At 41.3% G+C, this 12,399-nt stretch overlaps 1 pseudogene; it reads right to left on the reverse strand.

The window, feature by feature from the left end:
• Positions 1-711: 711 nt before the first annotated feature.
• On the reverse strand, positions 712-2,468 carry LOC137207632 (protein POF1B pseudogene; annotated as a pseudogene).
• Between the last annotated feature and the right edge of the window lie 9,931 nt (positions 2,469-12,399).

A 12,399-nucleotide genomic window follows, 5' to 3' on the forward strand; every position in this document is an offset into this window, starting at 1 on the left:
AAGTGGCATGGACATATATATCCACTACCAAACGTAAAATAGATAGTAAGAAGCAGCCGCATAGCACAGGGAGATCAGCTTGGTGCTTTGTGACCACCTAGAGGGGTGGGATAGGGAGGGTGAGAGGGAGGGAGATGCAAGAGGGAAGAGATATGGGAACATATGTATATGTATAACTGATTCACTTTGTTATAAAGCAGAAACTAACACACCATTGTAAAGCAATTATACTCCAATAAAGATGTAAAAATAAAATTAAAAAAAATAAACTGGGTTTTTAAAATTCTATAATATTGCTTTTCGTTGTTGTTGTTAAAACAAACAAACAAACAGTATTTACTCTTGTAGCTAAATTGCACATCTAATACCATAGAAAACCTTCTAATGGAATAACTTGTAAAATCTCTACCCCAACTAATTAATTCAGTGTCTAGGGAGCACCCTATTGAAAAATAGTGGATTAAGTCCTACAGTGTCTGTAATTGAGTTTTAATAATTGGTGCGTTGCTATACTGAATACAAAAATGTGAAAGAAAGGAGTCAGGCCTTGTAAATGGCTGGATAAACAAGTTACTTTTATAGCTAATTAATTCCATTAGACTTGCTAAGTAGTAGCATGATTCAAAATATTGATTGGCTTTAGTTATGGAAAAATAACAATTAAAGTACTAGTGAAGACACAAAAAAAATTCCTTTGAGATGGAGATTCATTCATGGACAAGTACATTTGTCTTCCGTTTCTCAATCACAATAGTCTGTGTGTCACTCCCTGGTGGTATATATTCAGGAGGTCTAGGATTGGATATTGTGTTCTGTACTTTCTAGTGTTAATAGTTGTCCTTCCACCACTGAAGGGTTGGTTATGAGATGAATATATTTCTTGTCTCAATTTCGAGAGTTCCTCTGACTGACACTTTATAAGGGAATCCTTGTCTTCCTGCAAGCTTGTCAGATCATGAATCTTGAATTAGAAGTCACTGAAACGTCCTTCTCTTCTTGAAACATCTTTTTGGTACTGATTTAATTGAGTCCTTAGTTTGAGGATCTCTCCATCTTTCTCCGTTCTTAAGTTTTTTACCATCTCCATGTAATGGTTGCCAATCTCATCCATTTTAGCCTGCAGCATTGGGCCTGTGCAAGTCTCAGAAACTTGCATTCTAAGATTTTTCTTCTCTTGCTCTAAATTATGCTTACAGTATTCCAGTTCTTTTAGTCTATATTCTATGTCTGATAACATACGCTGAAGAGAGAGATTGTTTTCTTCCAATGCTTGGCACTTTGCTTGGCATTTTGAGGTTGAGTCTTGAAGTCCTTGCTGCTGCTGGTGATTATTTGCTCTCACTGATGCCAAGAGTTCTTCATACTCTTTTATTTGAGTTTCTTTGAATGCCAAGTCTTTCTCAAGTCTTATCTTGTCATTTTCCAGGGATGTCAAGTCATTGTGAAGATGTCCTCACTCCTCCTGTATGTTGCTGAACGTGGACAGCACTAGCCGTAGTGATTTATCAGACATACCCCTCATCTGCAGCATACAGTGAATTTGCTGTTCTGTAAGTTCTTACAGTCTTTTTGGAATCACTGATTCAATGTCTTCTGACTCATCTGTAGACTCAAAGTCCTGTTTGCTTCCTCCAGTTCTCTGCATATGTTCTAATAAGGTCTGTATTTTTACAGCTTAGATCAGCAAGCAACTCTCCAAAATACTTGGGGGTCAATTTTTCACGGCCATCATCCTGAATTATCACCTGCTCATGTGCCTGGTTTCAGCCACCATGACACAGTTCAATTCCAGTGTTTGTAGAAATTGAATCACTTCCTGTGATGGTTTGGATTTGCTGGCTAGAATGTGATTGTTGACAGTGTGGAGAGTGGATGATCTGGGGCTGTTGGACAATGTGATGATGATTGAACCTGAGGATAGCATTCCTGATCCATATTTAGCTTTTCCACTTTTCTTATGGTTTTTTCATAAATAACATTATCTCCTGGAAAGAAATGGCCTCCTCTTAGGAATGGAGACAGTGGTTCCTGTTCAGGATTTTGCACTCTATATCACCTAAAAATGGTCTGTGGATATGCAGTGACTCTCACTGTTGGAGAATGGAGTTCCTGTTCAGTATTTGGGGTTGCACGTAGAGTGCTTGGGGCACAAGTAGATATTTTCAGAGTTGGAGAATGAAGTTCCTGGGAACAGTCACTCCAAACCAAGCTTTTGTAGGGGGAGGTAGTTTTGAGAGGGGAGAGCACTTCCCACGAGCTGATGGGGTCCAACTCCTGAACCACCTTGTTCATGGGCCCACTGTAAGTCCTCAGTCACTCATGCACAACATTTTTTCTGGAGGCTGCTGGGCTTGGCTTGACTGATGGTAGGAGTGGTAATTCTGGGGCTGGCACTGCAGCACCTCTGGGGACTGCTGAGTCCCACAGCTGCTGCTGCTCATCTCACTCCAATAGCTTGAGTTCATCATCTTCTCAGTGGTCAGCAAAGTTCTCCCCAGATGCTCTCCATGACAGCAGCAGAAGCAGGTCTGGCCAAAACTGGATCCCAAAAGACGTCTTGGGACAATTGGCAAAACTAGGAGGGGATCTGAAGATAAGATGATAGTAATATTTCAGTGTTCCTGATTTGGAAGGTATTGTGACAATGCAAGAGAATGTCCTTATTTGTAGGAAATACACACAAATATTTAGGGATGATAAGGCAAAGTGTCAACTATTTATTCACAGATATTTCTGAAAAAAATAGTTCTTTGTATTATACTTGCAGACTGTCTTTAATATTGAAATTATTTCCAATATTTTTAAAAAATAGTGACATTCTTTTGTAATGGAAAAACTCATATCTGTTATAAAACCAATAACCAGCTAACATGTACTGGGAGCTTATTGTGTGCCAGACTTTGTTTTGAATGCTTTACACGTATGAATTCTTTGTCTTCACAAAGAGCAGATGCAGTGTGGCCAATAACTATCTTCATTTCACAGCTGAGGGACACAAAGTTTCAGTAACTTGCCCTAGTTCACGTAAATGGTAAGTGACTGACTGGGATTTGAACCCAGGCAGTCTAGTTTAAACTCCCTCACTCTTAATGACCATATACTCTGATCCTCTTGTCTAGGTCAGTGACCTTAAATACCATGGATAACCCAAGAACTCCTAAAGTTATTCTTCCATCTGGGACCTCTGTCTTAAATATTATAACTAACTACCTACTCAGTAGCTCCACTTAGAAAGCAAATTTAATATTTCAAAACTGACCTTCTCATCCCCCTAAAAGCTGCTACACCCATAGGCTTCCCCATTTCAGTAATTGGGAACCCCCTTCGTCCAGGTGTTTGACCAAAAATCTAGGAATTTTGTTGATTCTACCTTAAAACACATCCAGAATCCAACCACGTCTCTCCATCTCCACTGCTTAGATTCACCCACCACCCTCTTTTCTAGATTGTTGCAATTAGCGCCTCACTGGTCTCCCTGCTTCTGTCCTTGCCTCATCCATTCTCAATAGAGCCAGCAGGGGACACTTTTAAACAAAAGCCTGATCCTGTCCCTCCTCTGCTCAAAACCTTGCAATAGCTGCTCTCGTCACTGAGAGAAAACTACAAAGTCCTTACCTGGACCCCCATGGGCTCACCTCATCTCCTTTTCCTTTCTCTATGCTTTTTTCATAGGACTTATCACTTTCTAACACACTCCATCATTTACTTATCTGCTTTATTTATTATTTATTATGTATGGCTTGCCTTTCCCCCTACACCCTAAAATGTAAACTCCAAGAAGGCAGCGAGTTTTGTCTGTTTGGTCCACTGGTAATTCCTAAGCACCAAGAACCTGGTACATAGTGGGTGCTCAATACTTGTGGAGTGAATGAATGAATGACTACACTACAGTCTTTCATGCTGAATAGGTGAAAGAAGGAATGCAGGGAAGGGTAAAAAGAAGGCAGGAGACAGAATGGGAGGAAAAGAAGAGAGAATCCTCAGTCTAGGACTGCAGAGAAAGTTCCCTGGTCCTGCCAGCTCCTCCAGCTTATCCCATGATCTGTGACTAGAAGTTTCTAGGAAACCACAGTGTTTAGGAAAATCATTCTTTTGGGAAGACAGCGATGAGTACTTGACAGTAAGGAAGGTTTGACAATGAGATAGTTCTAGGCTCAAATCTAGGGCTCACCAACGTCTGTCATTTCCCTTGTGGCAGAAAGGCAATTTTCTTTTTTTTTTGCGGTACGCGGGCCTCTCACTGTTGTGGCCTCTCCCGTTGCGGAGCACAGGCTCCGGACACGCAGGCTTAGCGGCCATGGCTCATGGGCCCAGTCGCTCCACGGCATGTGGGATCTTCCCGGACCGGGGCACGAACCCGTGTCCCCTGCATCGGCAGGCGGACTCTCAACTACTGCACCACCAGGGAAGCCCAGAAAGGCAATTTTCTGACATGGGATATTGTCATGTGCCTTCACCTAGTTTCCGGGGGGGGGAAGGCTGGGAAGAAGCAGCCCTTTACTTCACCTCCTGTGAGGTGTAGGGCTGAAATCCTTTCCTGTCTAGTCTCTGGCCCCAGGCACTGTCCTGCCCTTGCTCCTTTCTCAGGGTAAATCTTCTGGTTATCAGAACATGGGATTCCAGGTACCATGGCTGGCCACATCCAGGCAACCCACATCACTGCCCCTGGTTGCCGCTACTGTGGACCCTACTCCCAGGATGGCCCTGTGAGTGGAATGAGGGACAGAACAGGAGTGTTGGGGAGCTAAACCCAGAGGTCTCTGACATTGCAGATCAAGACAAAGGTAGACAGGGAGAGTCTACACAAATGACTTTTCCCCACCTCTATCGAGAAACTCAGACTCCAGGGAAGATTCATCGGAATGAGGTCTCCCAGGGGTCCTCATCCTGGTACCAAGACCCAGCTCTACCCAACAGCCTATGAACTCCAGTGCTGGAAGCCCCAGGCCAAACAACCAGTAAGACAGGAACACAATCCCACCTATCAAAAAAAAAAAATGAGATGACAAAAAAATATATCATAGATGAAGGAGCCAGGTAAAAACCTACAAGACCAAATAAATGAAGAAATAGACAACCTACCTGAAAAAGAATTCAGACTAATGATTTTAAAGATGATCCAGAATCCCAGAAATAGAATGGAGGCACAGATCAAAAAAATACAAGAAATGTTTAACAAAGATCTAGAAGAATAAAGAACAAACAAACAGACATGAACAACACAATAACTGAAGTGAAAAATACACTAGAAGGAATCAATAACAGAATAACTAAAGTAGAAGAATGAATAAGTGAGCTGGAAGACAGGATGGTGGAAATAATGGCTGAGGAGTAGAATAAACAAAAAAGAATGAAAAGAATTGAAGACATTCTCAGACACTTCTGAGACAACACTAAACACACCAACATTCGAGTTATAGGGGTCTCAGAAGAAGAAGAGAAAAAGAAAAGGTCTGAGAAAATATTCAAAGAGATTATAGTGGGAAACATCCCTAACATGGGGAAGGAAATAGTCACCCAAGTCCAGGAAGCACAGAGAGTCCCATACAGGATAAACCCTAGGAGAAACACACCAAGACACATATTAATCAAACTAAGAAAAATTAAATTCAAAGAAAAATATTAAAAGCAGCAAGGGAAAAGCAAAAAATAACATAAATAGGAATTCCCATAAGGTTACCAGATGATTATTCAGAGAAACTCTTCAGGCCAGAAGGGAGTGGCAGGATATACTTAAAGTGATGAAAGAGAAAAACCTACAATCAAGATTACTCTACCCAGCAAGGATATCATTCAGATTCGACAAAGAAATCAAAAACTTTACAGACAAGCAAAAGCTAAGAGAATTCAGCATCACCAAACGAACTTTACAACAAGTGCTAAAGGAACTACTCCAGGCGGAAACAGAAGAAAAAGACCCACAAAAACAAACCCAAAACACCCATTTATGATAAAAACTCTCCAGAAAGTGAGCATAGAGGGAACTTACCTCAACATAATAAAGACTATATATGACAAACCCACAGCAAACATCACTCTCAATGGTGAAAAACTGAAAGCATTTGGATTAAAATCAAGAACAAGACAAGGATGTCCCCTATCAGCACTCTTATTCAACATAGTTTAGAAAGTCCTAACCATGACAATCAGAGAAGGAAAAAAAAATAAAAGGAATCCAAACTGGAAAAGAAAAGGAAAACTATCATTGTTTGCAGATGACATGATATTATACATAGAAAATCCTAAAGATGCCACCAGAAAACTACTAGAACTAATAATGAATCTGGTAAGGTTGCAGGATACAAAATTAATGCACAGAAATCTCTTGCATTCCTAAACACAAACAATGAAAAATCAGAAAGAGAAATTAAGGAAACAATCCCATTTACCATCACAACAAAAAGAATAAAATACCTAGGAATAAACCTACCTAAGGAGGCAAAAGACTTGTATTCAGAAAACTATAAAACACTGATGAAAGAAATCAAAGATGACATAAACAGATGGAAAAATATACCATGTTCTTGGATTGGAAGAATCAATATTGTGAAAATGACTATACTACCCAAAGCAATCTACAGATTCAACGCAATCCCTATCAAACTACCAATGGCATTCTTCACAGAATTAGAACAAAAAATTTTACAATTTGTATGGAAACACAAAAGACATTGAATAGAAAAAGCAATCTTGAGAAAGAAAAACAGAGCTGGAGGAATCAGACTCCCTGACTTCAGACTATAGTACAAATCTACAGTAATCAAGACAGTATGGTACTGGCACAAAAACAGAAATATAGATCAATGCAACAGGTTAGAAAGCCCAGAGATAAATCCATGCACATATGGTCACCTAACTTATGAAAAAGGAGGCAAGAACATACAACAGAGAAAAGACAGCCTCTTCAATAAGTAGTGTTTGGAAAACTGGACAGCTACATGTAAAAGAATGAAATTAGGGGCTTCCCTGGTGGCACAGGGGTTAAGAACCCGCTTGGCAATGCAGGGGACACGGGATCGAGCGCTGGTCCAGTAAGATCCCACATGCTGCGGATCAACTAAGCCCATGTGCCACAACTACTGAGCCTGTGTGCCACAACTACTGAAGCCTGCACACCTAGAGCCCATGCTCCACAGCAAGAGAAGCCACCACAATAAGAAGCCCACACACTGCAATGAAGAGTAGCCCCCACTTGCCACAACTAGAGGAAGCCCATGCACAGCAACAAAGACCCAATGCAGCCAATAATAAATAAATAAATAAGAATGAAATTAGAATACTACCTAATACCATAAACAAAAAAATAAACTCTAAATGTATTAAATGCCTAAATGTAAGGCTGGACACTATAAAATTCTTAGAGGAAAACATAGGCAGAACACTCTTTGACATAAATCACAGCAAAACCTTTTTTGATCCACCTCCAGGAGTAATGAAAATAAAAACAAAAATAAACGAATGGGACCTAATGAAACTTCAAAGCTTTTGCACAGCAAAGGAAACCATAAGTAAGACAAGAAGACAAGCCTCAGAAGGGGAGAAAATATTTGCAAACGGGGCAACAGACAAAGGATTAATCTCCAAAATATACAAACAGCTCATGGAGCTCAATATCAAAAAAAAAAAAAAAAAAAAAAGTCCTATTACAAAATGGGTGGAAGACCTAAATAGGCATTTCACCAAAGAAGACATACAGATGGCCAAGAGGCACATGAAATGATGCTCAACATCACTAATTATTAGAGAAATGCAAATCAAAACCACAATGAGGTATCACCTCACACCAGTCAGAATGGCCATCATCAAAAATTCTACAAACAATAAATGTTGGAGAGGGTGTGGAGAAAAGGGAACACTTTTGCACTGTTGGTGGCAATGTAAATTGATACAGTCACTATGGAGAACAGTATGGAGTTTCCTTAGAAAGCTAAAAATAGAACTACCATATGACCCAGCAATCCCACTACTGGGTATATACCCTGAGAAAACCATAATTCAAAAGAACACATGTACCCCAATGTTAATTGCAGCACTGTTTAGAATAGCCGGGACATGGAAACAACCTAAACGTCCAACGACAGATAAATGGATAAAGAAGATGTGGTACATATATACAATGGAATATTACTCAGCCGTAAAAAGGAATGAGGGCTTCCCTGGTGGTGCAGTGGTTAAGAATCCGCCTGACAATGTAGGGGACACGGGTTCAAGCCCTGGTCCGGGAAGATCCCATATGCTGCAGAGCAACTAAGCCTGTGCGCCACAGCTACTGAGCCTGTGCTCTAGAGCCCACAAGCCACAACTACTGAGCCTGAGTGCCACAACTACTGAAGCCCGCTCGCCTAGAGTCCGTGCTCCACAACAAGAGAAGCCACCGCAATGAGATGCCCACACACTGCGACAAAGAGTAGCCCCCACTCGCCACAATTAGAGAAAGCCTGCATGCAACAACGAAGATCCAACACAGCCATAAATAAATTAATTAATTATTTTTTTTAAAAAACCTCAATATCTTGAGGTGGTGATTACATGCGTGTATACAGAAATTTTAAAAATCTAAAATTTCAGTGAGCTACATTTTTGTTCCGTTACATACACTACTCTGTAAGTCATACCTCAACAAAAATTAAAGCAATACCAACAAACATGTCATGGGATTTGACATAAAATAAGAAAAAATAGACAGAAAAGGGGAATCAAGCCACAGGACAGGACAAGTTGCAAACAGCAGAGAGTCAGGTTCAAGGACCTAGAGGCTTCAGTATTAATGAGACACCAAATGCTCTTCTAAATAAAGAGAATGGGCTTCCCTGGCGGTCCAGTGGTTAAGACTCTGCTGTTCCAATGCAGGGGGCGTGGGTTCGATCCCTGATCAGGGAACTAAGATCCCACATGCAACGTGGCCCAGGCAAAAAATGAAAGAAAGAGAGACAGAGAGGGAGACAGAGAGGGAGAAAGAAAGAAAGAAGAAAGAAAGGAAGGAAGGAAGGAAGGAAGGAAGGAAGGAAGGAAGGAAGGAAGGAAGGAAGGAAGGAAGGAAGGAAGGAAGGAAGAAAAAGAAAATGGCTGAAATGATGCTAGATGAATTCAAGTTCAGGTCAAAAAAAGAAAAAAAGCCATGCAATCCTGCTTTATTCTCATGGAAACTGGGAGATTTGTTGCATACAGAACACTGGACATCCTCACTGCTTTAGCTCCCTAGTTTATTCCTAGTTTCGGAAGAACCAAGAATCTGCAATATTCATAGGAACCCACCACCAGTGGTCACAGCTGCCTGTGACTTACAAGTGATTTATGGAAGATTTATGGTGGGGGCCACTGCAAAACCTCACATTTGTCACCTTCTGATGCCCACACATCTTCCCCTCTCCATTTCTAGAGGGGCAATCATGCCTCTCCTTCTCTTTCACCTTCCAAATCTAATGCAAGCATCTCTCCTCAGTAGAACTGAATCTCAAGCAAACCTGGCAAGGAGTTCTGAAAAATGTGGTCCCCAGGGTTTAGCTCCTCTGATAAAGAGGAGAACAGAGAAAGGAATGGAGATAAATGTTGATTACAAAAACACCAGTGCTGTTTTTTAATTTTTTTTGTTTGTTTTTTGTTTGTTTTTGCTGATGAGGTTGAATATTTTCCCTAGATTTGCTTACTGGGTTTTCCATTTTGTGGTAAACAATGAAGAAGCTGTTGTTTTACAAAGTTCCGTTTTTGCAGAGAGAAAAAAGTCAATGTTAAGTGTGGACTTGTGATTTATATATACCTCAGTTGCCCCTTTTGAAAACAATTTAGACTAACTCCTCAAGCTAGTAATAGACACCACCATTCCTGCAACAACCAAGTACCAAGTCCACTAAACCAGGAGGAGAATCATTGCTCCTAGATACTGAGAAATTACTGGGAGCCAGTGCCCCACATGCTAATCATATGGCATCTTTTTATGGTGAAGGGACAAGTTTAATATTTTTTATATACTTCCTTGTGCATTTTTCCTCCTCACAGTAGTCCAGTCCTTCCTGTGCAGCTCTGTCCCTTATCAAAGATGGAGCCTAAGACTTGTTGCCTCAATGAGGGGGCCAAAGGGATTCCAGCCAAAACAAAGAAGACCATCTGCTCAGAAGACAGTTGAGGTTAGGAAAGTCCCTACAGAAAGAAAGAAGGGGGTGTCTTCCCTATGATTTGATGAGGGTGGCAAGTAAGGGGGAGGAAGAGCAGGAGTTGAGATGCTAGGGTCCTGGCAACCATACCCTGGGGTCAAAACTCTGGGGTGTGGTGAGAATGGCGTATACAAACCCCAAGTGTATTTAGAAATCCTAGGGAAGAAGGGATTTGACCTGGCTTCTTAGGGTGTCCAGGAACCTTCCTAGGGTGCCACAGACCACACAAGGGACCATGTTCAACCTGACATCTGAGCAACAGATCAGAAATAGTGAGGGAACTGAATGTCTCCAGAAACTTGCAACCATGGTTAACCCTAGGGAACGTAATATTAGGGAGCCCTATGAAGGAGACTTTAAATCGTGTGAATTTTGAACCCCATGGATGCCTGTGGTAAATTACAAAAATATATATAATTCTTTACCCCCTCCCTGTATCCATGCCCTTTGCGATCTGATTTTGCAGCTCCTCTTATTAAGAGGTGAAGTCTATTTTCCATCCCTTGAATCTGGTCTGGTCTTGTGACTTCCTTTGGCCAAAAGAATGTGGCAGAAGTGACACTGTACCTTAGAACTTCTGCTCTTTCTCAAAACTGTCCCTCTCAACTGCACAAGCCCAGACTAGCCTCCTGGAGAATGAGCGACCATATGGAGGAAAACTGAGGTGGCCCAGGCAACAGTCAGCCAACCCCAGTAGCAAAGCAGTTTAGCCAACCTGATGCAGATCTCGAATGCATGGCAATACCAGTCAAAAATCAGCAGAGATATGAAGAACAATGGAGCTGAGCCCAGATGAAATTATCAACCCACAGAATCACAAGTTAAATAAATGGTTATTGTTTTAAGTCACAACATTTTTGGTATGATTTGTTACTCAGCAGTAGCTAACCAATACAATGCCTTACCTATTAAAATAAATTAAACTAATTTTTAAAAAACTTGAGAATGAAAGAAATAGCTGAGAATGGAATTCACACAGATAAGTGGCTGATTCAAAAGTTCCCCTGTGAGGATGACATGGAGGTCCTGAGGGTCTGGTGGAATTTTCTAGGCCTGTGATCTGTTCAAAGAGGTTCCAATAGATGGGCCTCCTCAACAGGAGAACAAGTAGAGGAAGCAATGCAGTTTAGCAGTGGTGCCAATGAAAGGTCCCAAAGGCCATACAGGACCAGCCACACCTTGACAGACCCAGTGAAAAGTGCTCAGGGATGAAACTAGACCAACCTCCAAGACAGACCCAGACGCCAAGACAGTGTTCAAACCCAAGGCCCACTATTCTACCCCAGAAAGAAACTTCAGCTTCCTCTGCACCCAGGACCATCTGCATTAGGAAAGAAGAAGGGAAGAACTGAAAGCTTGACCTTCTTTTATTTTCTAGAAAAGACTGAGTTAACCTAAGAGAGAATGATGGCAGCATATACAGTGCTTACTCCACCCCATACTTGCAAGCATATTTTTATTTTTATTTTACGGATCAGTGATTGTCCTAGGGTCACACAGCCAGATCTGTGTAAAGCCAAGATTTGAATCCAAACAGTGCAGCTAAAGAGGCTGTCAGACCTGGAAAAGCCTGGAATTAATTAGCACACTTAATCTTTTCCTTCCTGATAGGTAGCATGATGGGGCGGGGGGGGGTCCCAAGGAAGTTTAGATCAATTACAGAAAATTAAGGTGCCACAAAACACAGATTTTTGCACAATCCGAGTGTGTTACATTTGGACCCCAGAAAATGGAGGTTTAGAAAGTTGCCCAAGATTACACAATTAGGAAGAGAGTGTGTGTCACCCTGCAATGTTAAAAGGAGACCTCTGGGAAGCTTGCTTTATAATAAATCCTTCTTAAGCAAATATCACCTCCTCTATTTCCTACATATTATGAATAATGATGGCTAATATGTTTAGCCTTTACATTATGCTAAGCCCTCACACACATGTATCATTCCTGCAACACCTTTCTTAGGAAGGGATTGTTACTGTCCCCATTTTGCAAATGAGGCAACAAAGGCTCAAAGATGACAAGTGACTTTGAAATGTCACACAGCCAGGAAGAGGCAGACCTGATTCTTGATCCAAAGTCAGGCTGACTTGAGGGCACACTATGACAGCCATGCTCATCTCCCTTCCAGGATGCCAAGGACAGGGTCTGGAAAAGGTCAAGTCTTTGACAGAGTGATTACAGGAACTACTGCTCAGACACAAAAGCCGGAAACTTCTTCACCCAGCTTCTTCCTCTTACACCAGCAGCCTTG

This window comes from Pseudorca crassidens, chromosome 15 (assembly GCF_039906515.1).
Source record: "Pseudorca crassidens isolate mPseCra1 chromosome 15, mPseCra1.hap1, whole genome shotgun sequence".
Taxonomy (NCBI): Eukaryota; Metazoa; Chordata; class Mammalia; order Artiodactyla; family Delphinidae; genus Pseudorca; species Pseudorca crassidens.